This window comes from Ursus arctos, chromosome X (genome assembly GCF_023065955.2).
Source record: "Ursus arctos isolate Adak ecotype North America chromosome X, UrsArc2.0, whole genome shotgun sequence".
Classification (NCBI taxonomy): domain Eukaryota; kingdom Metazoa; phylum Chordata; class Mammalia; order Carnivora; family Ursidae; genus Ursus; species Ursus arctos.
The window spans coordinates 37862808-37884517 of NC_079873.1; the positions used below are offsets into that span (position 1 = coordinate 37862808).

Sequence of the window (21710 nt, forward strand, 5' to 3'; positions counted from 1 at the left end):
TTCATATATTGAAACCCTAATCCCCAGTGCCATGGTATCAGGAGGTGGGGCCTTTGGGAAGTAACTTGATCATGAGGGTGGAGCCCTCATGATGGGATTAGTGCCCTTATAAGAAGAGCTGTGAGAGCACCACGGGAGGATACGATGAGAAGGCAGCTGTCCGCAAACCGGGAAGAGAGCTTCCCCTGGGAGCCAATTGGCTGGCACCTTGATCTTGAACTTCCCAGACTCCAGAAGTGTGAGAAATAGTGCTCTGTTCTTTAACCCACCTAGTCTATGGTGCTCTGTTATAGTAGCCCGAGCTAAGACAGAACCCAGTCCGTTAGACTCGAATGTCCTAGCAGTTTCCCCTGTATTAGGTCCTGTCCCACCTCTGGCCCCATAAGCTCCCTAGGTGGAGACCACAGAAGATGATTTGAAGCTAGGACAACATCTCTTTTGCTTCTTCTTCTTCGTCTTTTTTTTTTTTTTAAGATTTTTTTGTGTTTATCTGACAGAGAGAGAGAGAGAGCGCACACAAGCAGGGGGAGCTGCAGATGGAGAGGGAGGAGCAACCTCCCGCTGAGCAGGGAGCCCCACGCAGGGCTCGATCCCAGGACCCTGGGATCACGACCCGACTGAAGGCAGATGCTTAACCACTGAGCCACCCAGGCGCCCCCATCTCTTTGCTTCTGATAGTTTTTCCAAGGCAGCCTGAAATTTCACCATTACAGATAATCATTGGGGACCGGGAGAGGTTAGTAATCTCTTCTCTTCTTCGAGAGACAACTTTCAAGTGAAAATACCTCTGGGAGAGGTAGGCCATAAGAACAACAATAATAATAGATCATTACTGAGTGCTAACTATATGACAGGAACTGTTCTAAGCCCCTCACATGTAGTGTGTTCTTTCATTTACTCCTTACAAGAAGCTAGTGAGGTACGCACTATTAATATTGATGAATTCAAACATTTGCTTGGACCTAGGAGTTCATTTTTTCCTTCTGATTCTAAAAGAAACGAAAACAAGTCCATGGGCCCCTCCAAATCTTCTTGGAGGACAGTGACGTCCAGGCTGAGGCCTGAAGCGTGGGTAGAGTGAACCCGTAAAGAGGGCGGGGAGAGGATTCTGTGCAGAGGGAACACCTTGCATTCCCCTTGAGTTGAGAGCAAATACGCTGGCCTGCAGGTAGGTTAGTGCTCCCTGAAGGTGAAGTATCTCCAGTAACAGTTGACAGAGAAGAAGCCCAGATAGCAGCAACGTTGGAGTCATTTTAAGGAATTTTGATTTTATCCAGGAGGGATAGGAAGCCGCTGAAGGCCCTGAGCAGGGGAGTGATATACTCAGATAGGCATTTTAGGGAAATGATTCTGGGTGCAGAGTGAAGTGTGGATTCAGAGGAGTGTGTCCAAGAGCAGTATTTATGGACTTCTGGATGTTAGTGAGGCACATGGCTGCCCAGAAAAAAGATTACATTCTCAAATTCTTTTGCAGCTAGGCGTGGTAGTGTGGCTATGTACTGGTCAATGAAATATAAGTAGAAATTTCTCGGAAGGATCCTTCAAGGAAGAAGGTGTATCCTTCTTCATTCCTTTTTTTTTTTAAAAGATTTTATTTTTATTTATTCGACAGAGATAGAGACAGCCAGCGAGAGAGGGAACACAAGCAGGGGGAGTGGGAGAGGAAGAAGCAGGCTCATAGCGGAGGAGCCCGATGTGGGGCTCGATCCCAGAACGCCGGGATCACGCCCTGAGCTGAAGGCAGACGCTTAACTGCTGTGCCACCCAGGTGCCCCTCCTTCTTCATTCTTTTTTTTTTTTTCCCTTCCCCTGGCTGGAATGTGGAAATGATGGCTGGTGCTTCGGCAGCCATCTTGGGCCAGTGCATACTAAGTATTGTAGAGCAGCAAAATGAAAGTAGCCCAGATCCCCGAAAATCACAGAGCCACTACATTAGCCCTGGACAGCTATGTATCAGTTTCTTTTATGTAAAAGAGAAGTATATTTTGATCTTGTTTAAGCCACTGTTATTTGGATTTTTTTGTCATATGCAGCTGAACATAATCCTAAATATCACAGGAAGAAAGAGTGGAGGTGGGAAAGTCAGGAAGATGCAGTGCTCCAGGTGTGAGATGAGAGAATGAACAGATTTGAAGATATTTGTTGGTGGTAGAATTTATAAGCCTTGGTGACTGGCTGGATGGGGCAGGAGGAGCAAGAAAAACGGAGGTGTCAGAGGTGGTACTCAATATAAATGTGGACAGCAGAGGTATCATTTGCCGAGGTGGCTTTATTTTTAAAAATTTTTAAAAAGCTTTTATTTATTTGTTTGAGAGAGAGAGAGACAGCACCAGGAGGGGGCAGGAAGGGCAGGGGAAGAGGGAGAAGCAGACTCCCCAATGAGCGGGGAGCCCGACTCAGTGCTCGATCCTCAGGACCCTGAGATCATGACCTGAGCCGAAGGTAGATGCTTAACTGACTGAGCCACCAGGCACCCCATGAGGTTGTTTTAAAACATGTTTACAAACTCTTTGACACTCCTCCCATCAAAGGGTGAAGTCTAATTCCCTACCCTGGAATCCGGACTGGCCTTGGTGACTGGAGTCTAGTGACTGGCACACTTATAGGAGTGATGCTACATGACTTCGGAGCTTTGGCCCTGAAAGGTGACTCAGCTTCTCCTTGACTCTCTCCTGTCCCCAGCCACCAGGCTGTAAGGAAGCCCAGGCCACACGGCGAGAAAGCAAGATCCCCAGCCTTCACCCCAGTGGAGTGCCCAGCCCTGACTTGCCAGCCACGTGACTGAGCCATCTTGGAACTGGCTCCTCCTGCGCTGCATTGAGCCGCCCCAGCGGATGCCAAGTGGAGCCTGGGGAGCCTTCCCCTCTAAGCCCAAATTGCGTATTTATGAGCAAAACCGATGATCGTTGTTGTTTTAAGCCACCGAGTTTTGAAGCGGTTTGTCACATGGCAACAAGTGATATATTTGCAGAGAAGGTTCTGGGCCATCTCTCGACCTATAGCCAGAAAAGGCTTTAAAACTGTCTTGTACCCTGATGCCCTTTACAGTGGTGGCAGCTGCTGCCCAGGGTCCCACTCAGAGAGTGGGGCTCCATCTGGTTCCTTTCGGCCTGTGCTGGCCACGCGCAAGCCCACAATAATATTGGCTAATGGCAAACAGAATTGGGAAATTAAACATTTTTCAATAAAATCATGATTCATTCCGAAGCCATACAGCCTTTTGGGGGATGGCCCATTGCTCTGGAGTTTCCAAGTCACTCCTCCCTTCCGTGTACGTGGGCTACAAGGCTAACTCAGCACCTTCCAAGGAGAGGCAAAAGGACAACCAAACTCTGGTCCTCTGTTGCGCCTCCCCTCCCATGCCCACCTGAATTTCTCATCCTTCTATTTCCGGTCTGGTGCCATCCCTTAGGGAACCAGCCAGCAGGTCAAAGTCTTGACCGTGTGGAGCTAGTGACTGGGCTTTTGCTCTCCTCTACTGTCATCTAACAGGGGCCTTCTGTGCAAGAGGGTACAGAGAGCGATGGTCACACTTCTCCAGCACAATCCCTAACGGTCTGTATGTCAGACAATAAAATTTACTGGGTATGTCCCTGAGATGCTGTTTCATGTGCCAGCTTGGCCAGGCTAATGTGCCCAGTTATTCCATCAAACACCAATCCAGGGGTTGCTGTGAAGATATTCTGTAGATGTGATTAATATCTACAGTCAGTTGACTTAAAGGAAAGGCGATCATCCTCGATAAAGTGGGTGGGCCTGATCCAACCAGTTGAAGGGCCTTAAGAGCATAAGGAAGGTTTCCCTGAGGAGGAGGAAGAAATTCTGCCTGTCGATCGTAGTGTCAGTTCCCGCCCAGGGGACTCGGCTTACTGGCCTGCCCTGTGGATCTGGGACTTGTCAGCCCCCATAATCGCATAAGCCAATTCCTTGAAATAAATCTGCTTGTATGTGCGTGTGTATATATATGCAAACACATATACATGTATATACATATACATATATAAAATATTGTATGTTATATATATAGATTATGCAAAAATATATTAATCATTTGCACCACATTAATATTCATTAATAAATGATTAACATTGTATTTAATGTATTAATATACTATATAAGATATGTTACACAAAGATTATACACTCCGCTAAGGGAAAATCACTTGTTCGTTGTGGAAGTGACGGCAACGAGATCGAAATCTAGATTTGCTTTCACCTTTGAAGCTTCTAGTGAAATCAGAGGACACAAGACGTAACTTCCGCAATGAGTTGTTTGAGCTTCGGTTGGCTTTTACCCACATTCTCGAGTGTGTTGGCTCAAAAACACATCACCAGCCACCAGGACTGTCCTCATGTAAAGGGTTCTTACCAGAACAGAATCACTGATGGTAAATCGTCTAGACAAACATTTCGTGACCCTGTTGGAGGTATTAAGAAGTAAAACAGCTATGCTTGTTGTTCCTTTCTAGAAGCTAGAGATAAGAGAGTTCATCCGTATGTGGAGCTAGAAGGGGCTCTCCCCTCCAAGCAGACCACAACTTAAAGTTACATGGTCTGCAAGCCTCATGCCAGAATTGCCCCTGCTCCTTCTCAAGTTCCAGCCCATGGGTGAGATTTGCTCGGCCTGAGTGTTCCCACCAGAAGTGGAAGATGGCAGCAGGGGCCCACGTCTCAGCTGGGGGTTTGACCGCCGACCACCAGAGAATGTCACGCACACGCTGCCCATTCCCGGTGGGTTTGGGACGATGGCATGGGAGCTGCTTGCTGCAGAAGCCTCTGTGGTGATCACGATCGGAAAACATGGTTGCAGGACATGGTTGGGGAAAGGAGAGGAACACTTAGTAGAAGTTTTAAGTGTCAGGCCCTGTGGCAAGCCTTTTCATGGACGCTATCTCGACATACGCAGGGACCTTGAGCCTTTAGTTCTCTCTTGCCCTGGTGACCATCCGGGAAACTGAGTGATTGCTTAAAAAAGGGCTTCAAAAATCTGTGGTAAATTGGGGCACCTGGGTGGCTCAGTCGGTTAAGCGTCTGCCTTCGGCTCAGGCTCGGGTCATGATCTCAGGATCCTGGGATCCAGCCCTGTGTTGGGCTCCCTGCTCAGCAGGGAGTCTGCTTGTCCCTCTCCCTCTGCCGGTCCCCCTTCCCACTTGTGCTCTCTCTCGCTCTCTTTCTCTCTCAAATAAATAAATAAAATCTTTTAAAAATTTTGTGGAGAATGCAATGACATTAATTTTCATAACCCATGCTGGCAAATGCAAATGGTAGACTGTATTATCACGCCATCTAGCAAAATGCTCCCATTTTCCAGATAAGCCATACGAAGGTAAAAACCAGGAAAGGGAAGCGACTCTTTAAAGATCATTATGCTTATTGGTACCCTGGGATCATGACCCGAGCCGAAGGCAGACGCTTCACCAACTGGGCCACCCAGGCGCCCTAGATGCCTCCGTTTTTATACTTCTTATGTTGGGTCAGGGATGGGTGAAGATACTAGGATTGCCCGTTTAGTTATTTTGGCCAGGAAATAGTGCCAGAAGTTATGCTGCTATGTTGTCCATTATCACATGGTAGAAAGACTAGAGAAGTACTACCTCTTGTCCCGCTATCTCTTTGAAAACTGAGCGCAGAGCAAGCCTCACAGAACATGCATGCAAAAGGCTTGGCATGGCGAGAGGCGTGTGTTTTACATTCAGCAAATGGTACAAATCATTGTCACCATCATTGTCCTCAGTATAAGCGTCATCACTGCCACATTACAGATGCACCTTCTTTTTTTTTTTTTTTTAAAGATTTTATTTATTTGACGGAGAGAGAGACAGCCAGCGAGAGAGGGAACACAAGCAGGGGGAGTGGGAGAGGAAGAAGCAGGCTCCCAGCGGAAGAGCCTGACGTGGGGCTCGATCCCAGAACTCTGGGATCACGCCCTGAGCCGAAGGCAGAAGCTTAACGACTGAGCCACCCAGGCACCCCTACAGATGCACCTTCTAACCAGCCATGGTACTCTCCACGCCTGATGTCACCGTCTAGCTGAAGCCTGCCCCTCCATGGCCGCATGCTTAGGCAAACAGGGCGACGCCATCTTTGATGGGATTGGGGGTGCCTGGTGCGAGTGAGGTACCAGTGAAGAGCTAAGGCAGTTTTTCTGACTTTGTTTTGGAATTTAGATTTGGGATCCATCTGAGAAACGGGGGATGGGGAAGAGCTGTGGAAAGAAGCAGGGGCGCCATGAACCAGGGTAATTGGGAGCCCAGGAGAGACTGGCTGAAGTGCTAGATGCATGGCTGCCAGACGCCAGAGTTGCCTCAGGTCCCAGGAGCTTCCAGGCCCAGTGTTAGGCCGGGGATGGCCTTACCACAAACCGCTTTTCCAGAGAGTGGTTTCGCTGAACCCAGGTAAGCCAAACAGTCCACCAACCCACAAGAAGGTGGCCTCATTGAGGCACGAGGGAAGGGCAATGGGTTTGGATTGGAATCTTGGCCCGACAGAGACTCAGTTTCCTCTTATGTGAAAGGAGATGATAGTGCCTCTTCTACCTCACAGGAATGGCAGGAGGACTCAGGAAGACAGTGGGTGCCTTATAGCCATCCTAGCCCCAAGCTCATTTCCCGTATTAATCGTCCCACTTGGGTCTGGAAGACTTTGGGCTGTTTCCCAAAAGCAAATATTACTTGGAAGACAAAGATTTGCCATGACTGAACATATTTGAACACTTGCTCAGATGGAAGTAAATGTGGAGAAGAAAAGAACACTAGCTGCTCTCAGGAAGAGAATCTAAGGCAAGAAGCGTGGCTTTCCTTTGTAAAGACCGGAAGTCAGCAGACTGAGGTCATAAAGATGGCTGAAGGCACAGCTGGCTTTAGGACTCTGACCTCTCCTTCCAAGGACATAGTCAGCTGACCAGTGGAAAGCGCCATGTCGGAATGAGAATTAGTTTTCACTTCTCAGAATCTGTTCTTCTAAGGCTTTACCGAACATAAAAACAAGGCAAACAGAAAGGATTTCATGTTCACAACTTATGACACACGTGCTAAAGACACCAGATGTGCTAACTCAAGTCACTTTATCCCCTTTTTATTTTATTTAGTTAATTTATTCCTCACCCCACCTTTTTAAAAAAGATTTTATTTGGGGCGCCTGGGTGGCACAGCGGTTAAGCGTCTGCCTTCGGCTCAGGGCGTGATCCCGGCGTTCTGGGATCGAGCCCCACATCAGGCTCCTCCGCTATGAGCCTGCTTCTTCCTCTCCCACTCCCCCTGCTTGTGTTCCCTCTCTCGCTGGCTGTCTCTATCTCTGTCGAATAAATAAATAAAATCTTTAAAAAATAATAATAATAATAAAAAATAAAATAAAAAAGATTTTATTTGTTTACGAGAGAGAGAGAGACAGAGAGCGAGCGAGCACAAGCAGGGGCCAAGGGCAGAGGAAGAGGGAGAAGCAACCTCCCGGCTGAGCAGGGAGCTCAACGTGGGGCTTGATCCCAGGACCCCAAGATCATGACCTGAGCTGAAGGCAGACACTTCGCCGACTGAGCCACCCAGGTGCCCCTGGTGAACCTTTTCCAGGGTCACCACCATCTTCCCCATCAATGGATTAAGCCACAGGCCATGCCCACACTGTCTATAGAGAGTGGTTAAGCAGTGCACTTTTTCCCATGCACTGGGAGGGAAGAGGCTTGCAAAGTTGGCCATGCCGTGCACGTTCATTGTCAGACGTTCGAACAATATGGAATCATACAGTGTGAAAGTGAACAAGAGCTCCCGTTACCGCCCCCAGAGGCTACCATCGTTCTATGTGGGGATGTATAAATACACAAATGCAGTGATACGAGAGAGAAAAAAAAAGAAGAAAAGATCAGAAGTCAGCTTTTCTAGTGAGAAGGCTGCCCTGACCGGCTCGATTTGGAGGGCTGAAGGAAATCTCAAACTAACGAGTTTTTACTCTCAGTGAATTTACTGTTCTCAAACTCTCCTAGCACCCGGGGGGGGAAAAGAGAAAGTTCGAGTGCTAATAAACCTCTTTGAGTTGACTTTCTGGTTACACACCCGAACACCTTTTACATGATTTAGTTGTTAAATACGCTCGTGAAGCAGGGTTTAGGTTAATTATGTATCAGAGTTAATCAGTGTGTCGTAATTAAAACAATGATGATTCACGGACTGTACCGGTTATTCCGGGTAATTAAGCTGAAAGTTACAGAATGTTTCCTCAAGCTGCATTGTGTTCAAAGCCAGGAAAACCCATTTGGTTTTTGTTCTTACAAGAAACAGCTCACAGTTCTTTCCTGCTCCAGTAGACGGATTTTCCTCCCTTTTACTGAGATGCTTTCTAATTGTTTTTTCATCTGGAACCCCGACCCTATGTGAATGTTCTTGGTTTGTTAACTTTTCGTTCTGCAAGTGCCGGCTGCCACAGCGACTATTTGATAGAAACCGCTTGGATGACTCAAAAAGTTTAGACATCTAGAGGCCCCTGGGTGGCTCAAGTCAGTTAAGCGTCCGACTTTTGATCTCAGCTCAGGTCAGAAGTTCGAGCCCCAAGTTGGGCTCCGGGCTGGGCATGGAGCCAACTTTAAAAATAAATAAATAAAAAATAAAAAGTTTTGGCATGCCCCTTTACAGGCACGGCTCATCATCCTCAGCCACTGTCACTGGCACTTTGTACAGTAGTTGGTCTCCTCATCATTTCGATGTGGCTTTGACGTCATGATACGGTGGATCTATCATCGGCCCCTTCCCCCATTGGGAAGTTTCTCTCTGTAGTGTTTGCCTGCACTTATCAATTCCCGTCCATTACAGGTCAGTCACTGATGGCGAGTTAGGCTTGGAAGAGTAGAAGCAGAGACCAGAAATGAGCCAGGAGCAGGTCCAGAATTTGGAGTTCACTTTGGATCCCCTCCGAGTGGATAACCTCCCCAGGAAGGTTGTATCGATGTGAACACATTAAATTAAAAAATAAAACAGGTTTAGGGGCGTGGGGCAGGGTGCAGGCTATGGAATGTTTCCCTGGCACAGAAAGGCCCGGCTGTGGCAGAGCTCTGGTTTCCATGTAAAACAGGGCCTCCAACTCTGGGTGACATTCTTTCCTCGGGCAGGGTTTCTGTTAGCTTTCTCTCCCTAGCAGTCCCGGGCCTCAAGGGCAAGACCTGGATGCCAGGCGTCCTCACTTCCCCAGGAGCCCTGGGCATCGTCTGGCCAGTGGCAGAAGCGGTACCTCTTGGATGTTCCCCCCCCCAGCCCCTGGCTACTTTCTTCACTGGCGGCTGTTGTGTGTGTATGGCCCTGTCTTACTTTTGCTACCCAGCCTCCTCGACCCCACTGTGGACCCTTGTCCATGCACCCTGCCTACTACTTTTCGGCCCATTTGTGGAAAGATCCCCTGTCCTCAAGTCACTTGTCTTTTAGAAATGCATATTCTCGGTCCCTGCCCCAGGCCTGCTGCATCAGAACCTCTGGAGCCAGAGCCCAGCGGTGCCTGTGTTAACGAGCCCTCCAGAAGCTTCTGACACAGACTCAAGGTTGAGAACTGCTGTCTTACAGAATGAACGTCAACACTCCCTGCCTCCCAGTCCTGCCTGTTACAATGCTACCCACTGCTGTGGACGCACACTGTGATCATGGCCTTGACATTTAACTACTTTCCACATTCACAACCTTATTCTTGCTTCCGCATCTTTGCCCGGTACGTGTTTCTTTTATTCTTTGAAATATCTACCATGGACATTTCCCCCAGCCCGTCCTTCCCCTCCCAGGTCAGATCACACATCCTCTAAGCAGCTTTCCTGACCTAACCAAGCCCTCATTTTCTTCTTTCTCCTGGAGTCTGGTCCTCAGGCCCCATCGTGCCTCAGCTCTCAGGTGCTTGTGGACAGGGACGTTGAATACCAACACTTCTGTGACCTCCTAAGCTCCCAGTCTGGGGCGGACACCTGGGAGGTCCTGGATAAGCACGTCCTTGGTCACGGATGGATGAATGTGCCAGACAGCCCTTACTCGGGGCGTCTGCTCCAACCCCCAGCTCCTGGGAGGCTGAGCCAGGCAGCCGGTGGTGGGTCTGGGAACAGTTATGTCCTATCACGTTGGAGAGGAACAGGGAGCATGACCACACAGGGGGATCCAGTCTGCCCCAGAGGCAGAGATGGGCTGAGTAGGCGCCTTAGATCTTCCCAGTTTCCATGAGGTCCAGGTGGATGTACTTCCGGCACAATGAACCCCCCTTTATACTTGAATTGTTCCAAGGAGGTTTCTGATCCCTGCAACTTCTGATCCCTGAGTAAGTTACAAGCAATTGTCTCTTTTTAGAAGACGTGCGCCATTTGTGGTGCATAGGTGACCACTGTCGCTGAATTCCTCACGGTGTCCCTCATGGTACCTGTGATGCAGAGGCTGTGATCAGGCCTCCTCTTTTCCTTGCCTCCCTGTGCTCCTTGCTGTCAAAGCTTCGGCAGCCTGAGGCTCACTCGGTGGCAGTCATGGCCCCCTCTTCCATGGGGTAGCCAACATCTTGGATGACCCTGCCTAGGGGAGTGGTGGCTAGTTTCGTCCTCCTATTGGAGTCTCTCTCTTTCTCTCGTCCCATCTCATCCTCCATCTTCCCCAGTCTGGGGCCCCAGGCTTTGCCACTGTGGAATTTGTGAGCTGCTCAAAGATTTTTCACTGTGGCAGATGAAATAATCTTTGTGGCAGGCAATTCAGCTGATAGTTGGGACGGACGGGGCTGCTGATGCAGATGAAAACACATTATTTCATGGTCTGTCATTTTGAGTCACGTACACCAAGGCTGGTCGTAATTCTCCACTGGGCCATTTCGTTTTATGGGCTGCTGGGGTCCCCAGCCCCACCTTTCTTTTTTAATCAGAAGACAGGACGCCAAGTACTTCTGACAATTCACTTGTGCATGCAACCTTGCAGAAACTTCCGTGGGAGCTCTGTGGCTTCTGCTGTGCAAAGGTCCTGTGGTCCAGGAAGCTCAGAGAGAATCCCGATCGTCAGGAAAACCTTCAAACTAACCTTGTGCTTGCTTGGGGGAGGGGCTTCCAGGCTTCTGTTTCTCCCCAGCCCCTCTCTGTCGAGATTGTACCACCCCTATCGCTGAGGGTTCAATCAGAGAAGCAGAAACACTAGGTTGTTTTTTCTTCTTTTTTAAAAACGGGGATTTGACCTCACACAATTGACCTCACCCCAGCAAGGGGAGCCAGCAGAGGGGACACTGTGTGTGAGCTACAAAGTGGTCACTGTTTCCCTTCTGCCCTTCAAAACTCCCAGTGAAATCTTTCTGTAGCCCACTGGAAATGGAAACTAACAGGGAAGGGGATTCTGGGAAATGCAGTTCAGCCAGGCCAAGGTGACATGTTACAAAGCCACCCCAACACCGTGGCCTTTCTTTGTGTCTCTCATGGAGACTTTTCTCTCCATTAATGATACAGGGGAGAGTATGTGATACCATATTTAATTACAGAGGAACGTGTAACATTCCATATACTGCATTTTCCATATATTTAAAGATTATTCTTATCATTTTTCAACTTATTCAACTGATAATTCTTTGATTTCTTTTTAATTAGGTTACTATGACTAGAAAGAAGACTAGAAGGGAGAACTCCAATGTGTTCACAGTGGTTGCCTCCGGGAGGTGGGTTCTAAGTCATTTTTCCCCCCACTTCCTTATGGATTTTAAAACATATATAATTTAGAAATTTTTATAATGAATATATGTTACCTTGATAATAAAAATAAAATTTAGGGGCACCTGGGTGGCTCAGCCGGTGAAGCATCTGACCATTTGGCTCAGGTCGTGATCCCAGGGTCCTGAGATCGAGTCCTGCATCGGGCTCCTTGCTCAGCGGGGAGTCTGCTTCTCCCTCTGCCTCTCCCCTCGCTCATGCGCTCTCTCTCCATGTAAATAAATACAATCTTTTTAAAACATTTAAAAAGTAAGATTTAAAAATTGAATGGGAAGGGAAAGACCTGGATTTGGGTGGGGGGGGAGGGTGGCTGTGGTGGCTGGTGGCCGGGCTGAGGATGTGTCTGGGAAAGCAGAGGTGGGGCCAGGGGAGACAGGTGACAGGGCTCTCTGAGTCAGGCCAGAAGGCTGGCTACCTCCCAATGGACGGGGAAGTGCTGAGGGTGCTGTGTAGAAGGACTTGGTTGAAAGAGTTCTCTGGTCTAGGCAGAGGGAAGGGGATCTGTCACGGGGACCTCCTGTGGGAAAATATGCTCAGGCAATCTGATGGCCTCCAGCGCCACGAGTGCTTGAGGCATTAAGTTTAAACGGACAACTGGAAGGGGAGGCTGTAGATTGTTTCCCACTGGGCTATGGGCAGGACTTCAGGGAGGACAGAGAGAACAGATGGACCCAAGAACAGTGAGTGTTAAGAACGGGGTGAGCCCCGTGACTGTACGCACGTCACTGCAGCCATCCGGCCATATAAAAATCAGGTAGCTTCACATACAGAGTTCCTTAGACCCAGAACCCCAGGAAAGGATGGTCATTTTAGGCTGAAAAGATGATGCCGATCTCAAAATACTAGAAGGTAGCCATATTTGTTGGTTAACACAAAGAGTCACTTATGTTTTAGGAGCTCCCCTCCCTACCAAAAGCATACGTGCTGTCTGCTATCTTGTCCCCAGAATTGAAAGTGCCACGTCTAAACGAGCACCTGCTGAGTCCGAAGGACGGTGTGCAGAAGGTCTCCACGGCACCCAGTGCCATTTTTGGGGCCCTAGATGCATGGTCACCCTGGACCACTGACCTTCCCGAAACCTCTTAGTAGGGAGGCACTGAGGACCCTAGGAGAAAGAGCGATGAAAGGTCAATTGGTCTTTCGGTGTCTCACCCTCCCTTTGAAGTACAGCCCTCAGAAGTGCTTGGCCCAGCTTATCAGGCGACCCCCTGGAGGAACCACCCCTTGTTCTCCTGAGCAAGAGTCTCTCCATCTACTTCTTCCTCTCTGGCTCTGGGTCAAAATGTCCTACTTGTCTCTCTTCCAAGATAACAGTGGTGAGATCAAGCTTTGGAGAGTGTTCGTGGAAGACCGTGTCACCATCCCTCCTCCCTTGAATCTGTTAGACTTTTCCAGTATCAAGAGTCATATTCCAAGGAGTAGGAACCATGATACTTTCAGACTTGCTAACACCTGGGTCAAGCCAGTAAAGATGTTCTTTGGGGGAAAGTCAGGACTTCTGGAGACTCCGAAATCTGCTGGCCTCTGGAGTTAGCCCAGGGAGTTAGCCCTGGTAGGGACTGAAAGTCACCCTGAAGCCATGAACAGTGGGCGGTGAGGGATGTCCCATCCATTCACTCATTCTATCACTCCTTCATCTCCCAAACATTTGTGAGGTGTCTACTCCATGGCAGACATGGGTGAGGGAACCCATGGATGACTAAGAAGCCGTCCCTGCCCTCAAGCAGCACCCCATCTGGCTGGAGAGGCAAAAACCAAAGGAACGGAAACCAATGCCATGTACTCTATAGAAAGTGCCTTTCTGGTCTGCTGTAAGTGTATTTTTAAGTCGGGCTCTCCTCCGACTCCCATGCTAGGCTTGGTGCCTTTCATTTTTTTTTAAAGATTGTATTTATTTATTTTTGTGGGAGAAAGAGAGAGAGAGCATGAGCAGAAGGGAGGGGCAGAGGGAGAGGGAGAAGCAAGACTCCCCACTGGGCAGGGAGCCCGACTCCGGACTCGATCCCAGGATCCTGGGATCATGACTTGAGCCGAAGGCAGATGCTTAACTGACAGAGCCCCCCAGGCGCCCCTCCTTTCATTTATGCCGAGCTGTAAGCCACAGGTGTTCCCTGCACTTCCTTCAGCCTGGAAATAGTATCCAAAATGCAGAAGCCTTTTAGAATAAGGTGAGATTCTCAAAAGCCAGAAAGATGGCTTTAATAGCTCTATTTAGGATTTGGATAATATGAATGCAATAGGACCAGGTGTTGTTGTTGTTGTTGTTGTTTTGTTTTGCTTTTTGTTTTTGTTCTGGTTTTTGTTTTGTTTTGTTTTGTTTGTCTCCTGGAAAGTAGATCATTCTGAGATTCCTAGTTTCGGCCACGGCGGTACAACCGGTATCAGACTTACCCCTCTACTGTAAATAGCTCTAAAACCTGGATGAAATCTAGAGAACAGCAGTTTGCGGGCATTGGACCACGACCAACATAGGGCCGTGGTTCTTGAGAAAAAGACTGCACATGAGCCAAGCCCCAGAGTCCCACAGTCTTTTTCCTGAGGGCTTTTTCTAAGCTGTGGCGAGGAGTCTTGCTGGGTAAGGGAAGCGCTTGGGGGCTGCCAGAGTGGCTGGGATTTGGGAGCAGGGTCCTATCAAGGAGAAAGTCACAGAGAAGGAGCTTCCCAAATACATGTAAAAGTGCCTGCCAGGGCTTTGGCCAACTCCTAAGCTGCATGGGACTCCAGGCGTAGGAGAGAACCACAGAAGAAGGCTGTATCCTCGAACAGAGATTTTAGAGGCTGCATACTGCTGGCAAGATGGAGGCTGGAGTTTGAGCCAGACATCTTAGCACCCTGGGCTTTGGACTGGACCTCGGGAAGGCCACACTCCAGGAGTAAAGATCATGTCCTACCAGCAAGGACCATGTCCCAGGAGCAAGAGCAACAACGAAGAAGATTGACACGAACACAGTCTAACCCCAACCTCAACAGGATTAAGGCTGTGATTCTCAACTAGGGGGCAATTTTGCTCCCTATGGGATGTTTTGCAACATCTGGAAACATTTTGGGTTGTCTCCACTGGAGGTGGTGATGCTACTGGCATCTAGCAGGCGGGGGTCGAGCATGTTGCTAAATATTTTACCGTCCACAGGACAGCCTCACCTTCGTCCTCCCAACAGAGAATAATCTGGCCCCAAAGGTCCATAGCTCCGAGATGGAGAAACCCTGGATTTTGGTAATCTGTGAGCGGTGTAATTGGCTTCTAGAACAAAAGTCAACAATCTTTGGAGGAAGATAATGTAAATCAGGACCTCTACAATGCATTATCCTTAAAATCCAGCATACATTTAAAAAATTCCCGAAAAATGTGAAGAAGCAAGAAAAACTAATTGGCAATCAAGAAAAAGGAAAACAACCAGCAGAAGCAGAAGGAGAAGCAGAAATAATCCAGTGTTAGCAAGTATGGAATTCAAAGCAACTATGATTAAGATCTTAAGAGAAAAGAGGAAAAGACAGACAAAATTAATAGAGAGAATTTCAACAGAGAATTGGAACCTATAAAAAAAAACACATGACATTTAGAAATACAAAACGCAATATCTGAAATTAAGAACTTACTGACCAGAGTTAACACCAAACTGGGCACAGCAGAACATATGATTAGTGAGCTCTATATGAGAGATAATTCATGGAAGCTTCTAGAAGTAAGCAGGGGAATACTTTTATGACCATGGGATAATCAGGATGCTGAAAGCATTAACCTTAAAATAAACAGTGAATAAATTGGACTACATTGAAATGAAAAATTTCAATTCATCAAAACATACTATTAAGAAAGCGAAACGGCCAGCTGTGGACTGGGAGAAGATATTTGTAATACATGTATCCAACAAAGAGCTCGTATCTTAGAATATAAACGTAACTTTTAGGAATCAGTAAGAAAGGCAGATGACCCAATAAAAAAGGGACAACTTAACCCAGGATTTTACAAAAGACAAAATCAAAGCAGCCAAAAATTGCGAAAAAGGTCTCTATATTATCAGTTATGAGAAAAATACAAATTCAAACCACACAATGAGATACTGCTAGACACCCACCAAGATGACGAAAACGAAAAACTAACAATATCAAGGGTTGATGGAGATGTGGAACAATGGAACTCTCTCTTCCACTGCTAAAAGGAGGAAATCGGTACAACCACTTTGGAAAATTGGTAGCATCTACTAAATGGGTCCCTACGTACGTGCCATCATCCAGCAGTTTTACTTCCATAAGTATGCTCATATTCACCAATTGACATATCTAAGAATGATTGTAGCAGCTTTAATTCACCCAAACTAAATACAACCCAAATGTTCATCAACCATGGAATGCATAAGTAGTGACATCATCACACAGTGGAATATTATACTGTGATGAAAAAAAACCCAAACTACTGATTCACGCAACAACATGGATAAATAGCACAGCACCATGCTGACTATATACTGTGCAAATTTCATTTAAATGAAGTTCAAAACGAGACAAAACTAATTCATGGTGATTTAGGTCAGAATAGTGGTTACCATTGGAGGGGGTAGGGTGATCAATGGTTCCAGTTTGCTTGGGACTGAGAGGTTTCCTGGGATGTGGGTCTTTCAGTGCTCAACCCAGGAGAGTCTCAACAAAACAGTACCATTGGTTACCTCTGGGCGGGGTGTCTTTTTAGAGAAGTGATGTGAAAGAACCTTCCGAGGGGTTGGAAATGCTCACAGTCTTAATGTGGATCATGGCTACGTGCGTGAACACACACAAAACTTCATCTAGCTGCACACTTAGGATTTTTACATTTAAGTGTATAATTTCTCCTTTGCTTTAAAAACTTTGAAAAGAGCTATATTTTACCATATAGGATTCATTTAATCAAATCATTTTGGACTAACTTCACTTTTTTTCTTTGATCTGATTATTTGCTTTTTAATCCAAGAAATGCAATAGACTTAGAATATACAGCTTCAGTGAGGCACAGTAAAGAGAATTAATGGATTAATCCCCATAGAGAAAGAAGACTTGGTCTTTCTCCCTGCTCTGTTTAACATTTTTATTTATGACTAGGACCTAGATAAAAATTTTTTTCATCAACACCAGATGGTGATACGTAGTTGGGGTGATAGTGACCATGATAAGTAACAGAATCGAGTTGACAGGCTCTTAGAGTAATGGATTTAATCTAAGAAGATCATATTTAACGGGATAAATAAAAGACTCTGTTCTTGAAAACTAAGATCTAGCTGTAGCAGGGGTTTTAGCTGACACAATGTTTAACGTGCATCAATTTGAGGGGAATGACCTAGATGGGAAAGGGAATTGGGGATTATCTAGACTGGGAAGCCAGGAACAAGGGGGCAAATATATGGGATGGGGAAAAGTCATATGTAACTCCAAGGAGCTACATAAAAAATAATTTAATAATTTAAATGAGTGAAAGCTACAAGAAGACAGATTTGAGCTGAACTTTCTAATGATTTGTTCTCTTCAAAGAAGGAATAGGCTGTTTCTGAAGGTCGTGAGTTTCCCGTTTTGTATGGTAAGATAAAGGATGCAAATATTTCGAGTTTCAGTTGGTAAGCTTTCAAGTTTCTTTCAATCCCAAGAGTCTATGACACGCGTATGGTTCAGTGGGTAGAAATCTATCTTGACCTTTAACAGGTTGCTAAATTGCACTGTAGTTTGCTCTCTTATATATAAACCAGGGATAAATACATTTGTTTTGCACTTAATCCACCAGAAAGGCTTACAAATCAAGTCTTCCATAGAATTCTTGGTAATCCTTAGGGAGAAGGGCTAGCAAAACTGGAAAATTTTTTATTGTTATAAGTGGCCCTGAGTCAGGACCAAATTGACATGTAATTCCTCATTTTTATATCTTTTTGCATTATTTCTCCACATTAATGCCCAAACTTGTACCGACAGCTGCCTAACACAACACGGGATTGGTTTCCAGTTCCCTGAGCAGTGATTTGGCAAAGGTTAAATCATAGACTGGAGCTATACAGACTTTTTAATCATTGTTATTTTCTTGATATAATTACAATTTCAGTTATTTGCTTTGTCGTTCAAAAGACAATGTTTTAAAATTGCAGATTTGGTAGGGTTCTTTTTTCTCCCCCTTTTTATTATTGTTAATGTCTGATATTATCGCCTTTTGTTTTTTTTTTAATTCTTTTAAACGATTTTATTCATTCATTTGAGAGAGAGACAGAGACAGAGACAGCACAAACACGGGGAGAGGCAGAGGGGGAAACAGACTCCCCGCTGATCTGGGATCCTGATGTGGGGCTCGATCCCAGGACCCCAGGATCATGACCTGAGCCGAAGGCAGACGCTTAACCGACTGAACCACCCAGGCGCCCCTGCTATTGCCTTTTAATCAGAGAAAGTGGTCCATGTTAGTTCTACTTTTGAAAATTTATCGAGAGCTCTGTGGCCTAATGAACTGTTTTGAGAAGACAACCAACTTCTCAATTAGTTTCATCATTAATTTTTTCGAGTCAATGTCTTTATAGATAACTCTTATATGCTATATTAGTTTAACCTCTGTTTACTTCATATCACGTGGCCCCATGCAGAGGCACAGTCAATTCTCAGGCTTCTGAGCCAAGCAAAAAGCATTTGTTCCAGCACATATCAAAATAGGGATAATTGAGATAGCAAGGGAAGAAATCGTAGCAAGAACAAAGGGTGGCTTGATTTATTTATGATGGAACTCCTGGTGACTCATCTCACGTCTGCCTTCCCTGAGTCTTCTCTTGCCTCTCTTCAATTTCCCAACTTGTTTGCGTCAAGGTGGGGAACACCTTTCACTGTCTTCTTTTTCATTCGTGAGGTCCCTCAGGAGTAATTTAGGACTCATTTGAGCAGACAGGCTGAGTGATGTCTTAGTCCCTTTCCTATGAGCCTATATAAAATGGAGGCCTGGAAATGAATAGGTCAGTCTCTATCCCATTCCAAATAACGTGGTTGCCACAAATGCCGAGGTCATGAAGTCTCAGTGCTTGGAACCCTCGACAAATCCCATGATCCAAAGCCTTAGTTGCTTCAACTGTCAACAGAGAGTGGCCTGGGCGGGGCTCAGATCCACGCTGTAATCTCTCTCCAGTTGGCTCCTGAAACTCCCATGGGCGACACACAAAGCACCATGACGACTTCCCAAGGGTCATGGGGAGCAGGGTCTCATGACCATAGTGTGCCCCGGAAGGGCCTCTGCTCTCCTAAGACGGTTCAGCCAGCGGGTGTGTGCTGATGTTCCGGCAATATTGACCTATGTGGGGCTGGCCAGGCACCTTTAGTAGCTTATATGTCCTTTTCCATTAGTATTCATTTCATCTTTGACTCCCATGTTAGCTCTGTGTGAAAATGGCATGGCCACCAATCAGCTGTTTTTCTTTTCTTTTTTTTAGCATCAATCTGGCCATGTTATTTTTTAAAAAACCAAACCAAAAAACAAATGTAACTTTTTGGAAGGGTCTTGACCTGGTAGCCTGTGAGAGATTAAAATCTTTATGGTCTGAAAACTAGCTGCGATTCATATAAGATTTTCATCTTCATTCAAACACGTTATCATAATCTGTTTCGTATCACAATGGGTCCCCGCCCCCTTGGGGCGTCATCTCCCAGAGTGCAGGGAGCCTGTCTCGACACCCTGATACCCTCCCAGGGCATAGGTCCTGCAAACACCCCGTAATTAATTTTCGAATTAATTTTAAGCACAATATTTACCTCTAAAACCATATTCCGATTAAATGGTTAACATGCGTTTTGCTTAATTTGCTTACTGCCCTTAATTCTATCTCTTTAAAAAAAATAACCAAGACGGAGAAGGTGAAATTGCCAGCCATCCTTGTTTGAACGAAGCTGCCTGAACATTCTAGGCTGCCATCTGGTGGGAGAAAAGGCTCCGCGGCGGCCACAAAATCCATTCCCACTGGAGGGAAAAACAGGGTCTGTGTTTAGAACAATGTCAGAGGCAGCCGGGAGTTGAGGGGATGGGAGGGGGACACACTGGGGGATATGTGTTTTCCTCCGATTAGCAACATAGCAGAGGAAGCTTTCTTTGTGGTTTTTTGGACAAGCACATCGTGATAAACTGGGTGGTGTTCTTGGCTGTGGTTCTATCTGTGGGCTAGTAATTTAGGCTGTGGGATATTCCCATCAGAACAATGCAGTTTTTAGAAGGAGAAAAGTCACAGTTTTATTAGCATAAGTCTCTCTCTCTCTCTCTCTCTCTCTCTCACACACACACACACACACACACACACATACTGCATCGTTTCACCCTCTGGCTGATTTTTCTGGTTCCTCGCTGCAGTATGCGGCCTGTGGCTCAAGAGAGTGTCCTTAACACAAAGCAGGGCTTGGCCCCGCAGGAGGGGGGAGCCACGGGCTCCGTGGCTCAGCCTCTGATGGTGATTCCTGGAGCTTTTCATCCAAGTGGACTTTATTTATTCGTAAGCAGAACTCGCAATCAAGGTTCGGAAGGCCCTGCACCGCTCACATCCCCCCTGCCTTCAATTTTCTTTTATTTCTTTGTGTCTCTTCTCTCCCTTGTCAGTTCTCTGAGCAAACCTGTGGGTTCCCTGTGGCCCCTTTTCCTTTCCCCAAACACACACCGGCATATGCACAGAGATACACACTCTGGACGGCCCTGGCCTAGATCCCGGTCGGAAAGTGGCTTTTCAGAAATTCGGGGAACACCCACTCAAGTCGTGGTCGAGAGAGTTCCTGCAGCCGGCAGAGCCATTCGGCCAAATCTGGGCTGAATGGTCACTCTGAAACAGGCTGCTTGCTCGGATCATCATTGAGAAGGATTCTGGGGGCACGTCTGGATTTTGTGGGCAGGGGGGAAGACGCAGGGACGTATTAGGAAGGTGTGAGATAGTCATGGGATGGACAAGTACGAGTAATACCGTATTGGTTTTACACACAAATGGTTTCGCAGAGCGCAAACAGCGAAATGCTCTTAGCTGTTAACATCCTGGCGTGAATTAAATTATTGGATTAGCTGCCCATCACCTCTTGGGGCTTCAAGGGGTTGAAGTCACAGGGTTGGTGAAGTTTCTGTGGGGCTTATTCTTCCTTTTTTTTTTTTTTTAATTTTAGTTGAGGTGAAATTTACAGAACCTAAAAGGTACCATTCTAACCATTTTAAGGTGCGTATTTCAATGGCTTTTAGTATACTCACAAGGCTGTACAACTGTCACCCCTCTCGAACTCCAGAATTTTTCCATCATCCCCAAAAGACACCCTGTGCCTATGCAGCGTTCACTCCTAATTCTCCCCTTCAGCTCCTGGCAACCGCTAGTCTGCCTTCTTTCTCTATGGATTTGCCCATTCTGGACGTTTCCTATACACGGGGTCCTCCAATATTTGTCCTTTTGCATCTGGCTTCTTTCACGTAGTGTAATGGTTTGACGGTCCATCCGTGTTGAAGCAGGTATCAGCACTCGATTCTTTTTTATGGTCAATAATATTCCATTGTGTGGCTGTAACATGTTCCTGAGCACATAGTTGAGGCAAAGTGGAAAAGGTCTCACGTTGGTTCTTCCTGTGGCTCAGTCCTTGCTGTGGCCAGCCTGCAAATGGCAGGTGGCCCGTACGCAGGCCAGGGCGTGGAGGGTCTGTCAGCAGGTGCAGAAAGAGAGGCACAGCGAGATTATCCCGATGGTATGGACCACAATGGGGACTTCGTTATCTGTCCTCTGTTGTCAGGTTCTGCTCAATGTTGAGCACCCCTGCACAGGGTTCTTCTCACCTGAGCCTCTGCTTCCTGTCTCCTGCACAAGACCCGGATGTTGGACCCTGCCACCACCTCCCTGGCCTGGGAACAGCTTGACTTCCTCTGGCTCCTTCTCTCCCAACCCCATGGCAGTGAGATTCATAGAGTGCAGAGTGCAAAAGGCTCCCGTTGGGCAGCTGGATGTCAGATGGCAGCCATGTTACCCGCAGCTTGATTCCTCCTGATGGCAAAGCAGTGGCCACACCACCCAAGAGCAAAGCCAGGTAGTCTTGTG

The 21710-nt window shown here is 46.8% G+C and overlaps 1 protein-coding gene across 1 annotated transcript in view; it reads right to left on the minus strand.

The window, feature by feature from the left end:
* Window positions 1-21710, minus strand: part of DIPK2B (divergent protein kinase domain 2B) — a 40948-nt gene that overhangs the window by 10062 nt on the left and 9176 nt on the right. The window lies entirely within an intron of this gene.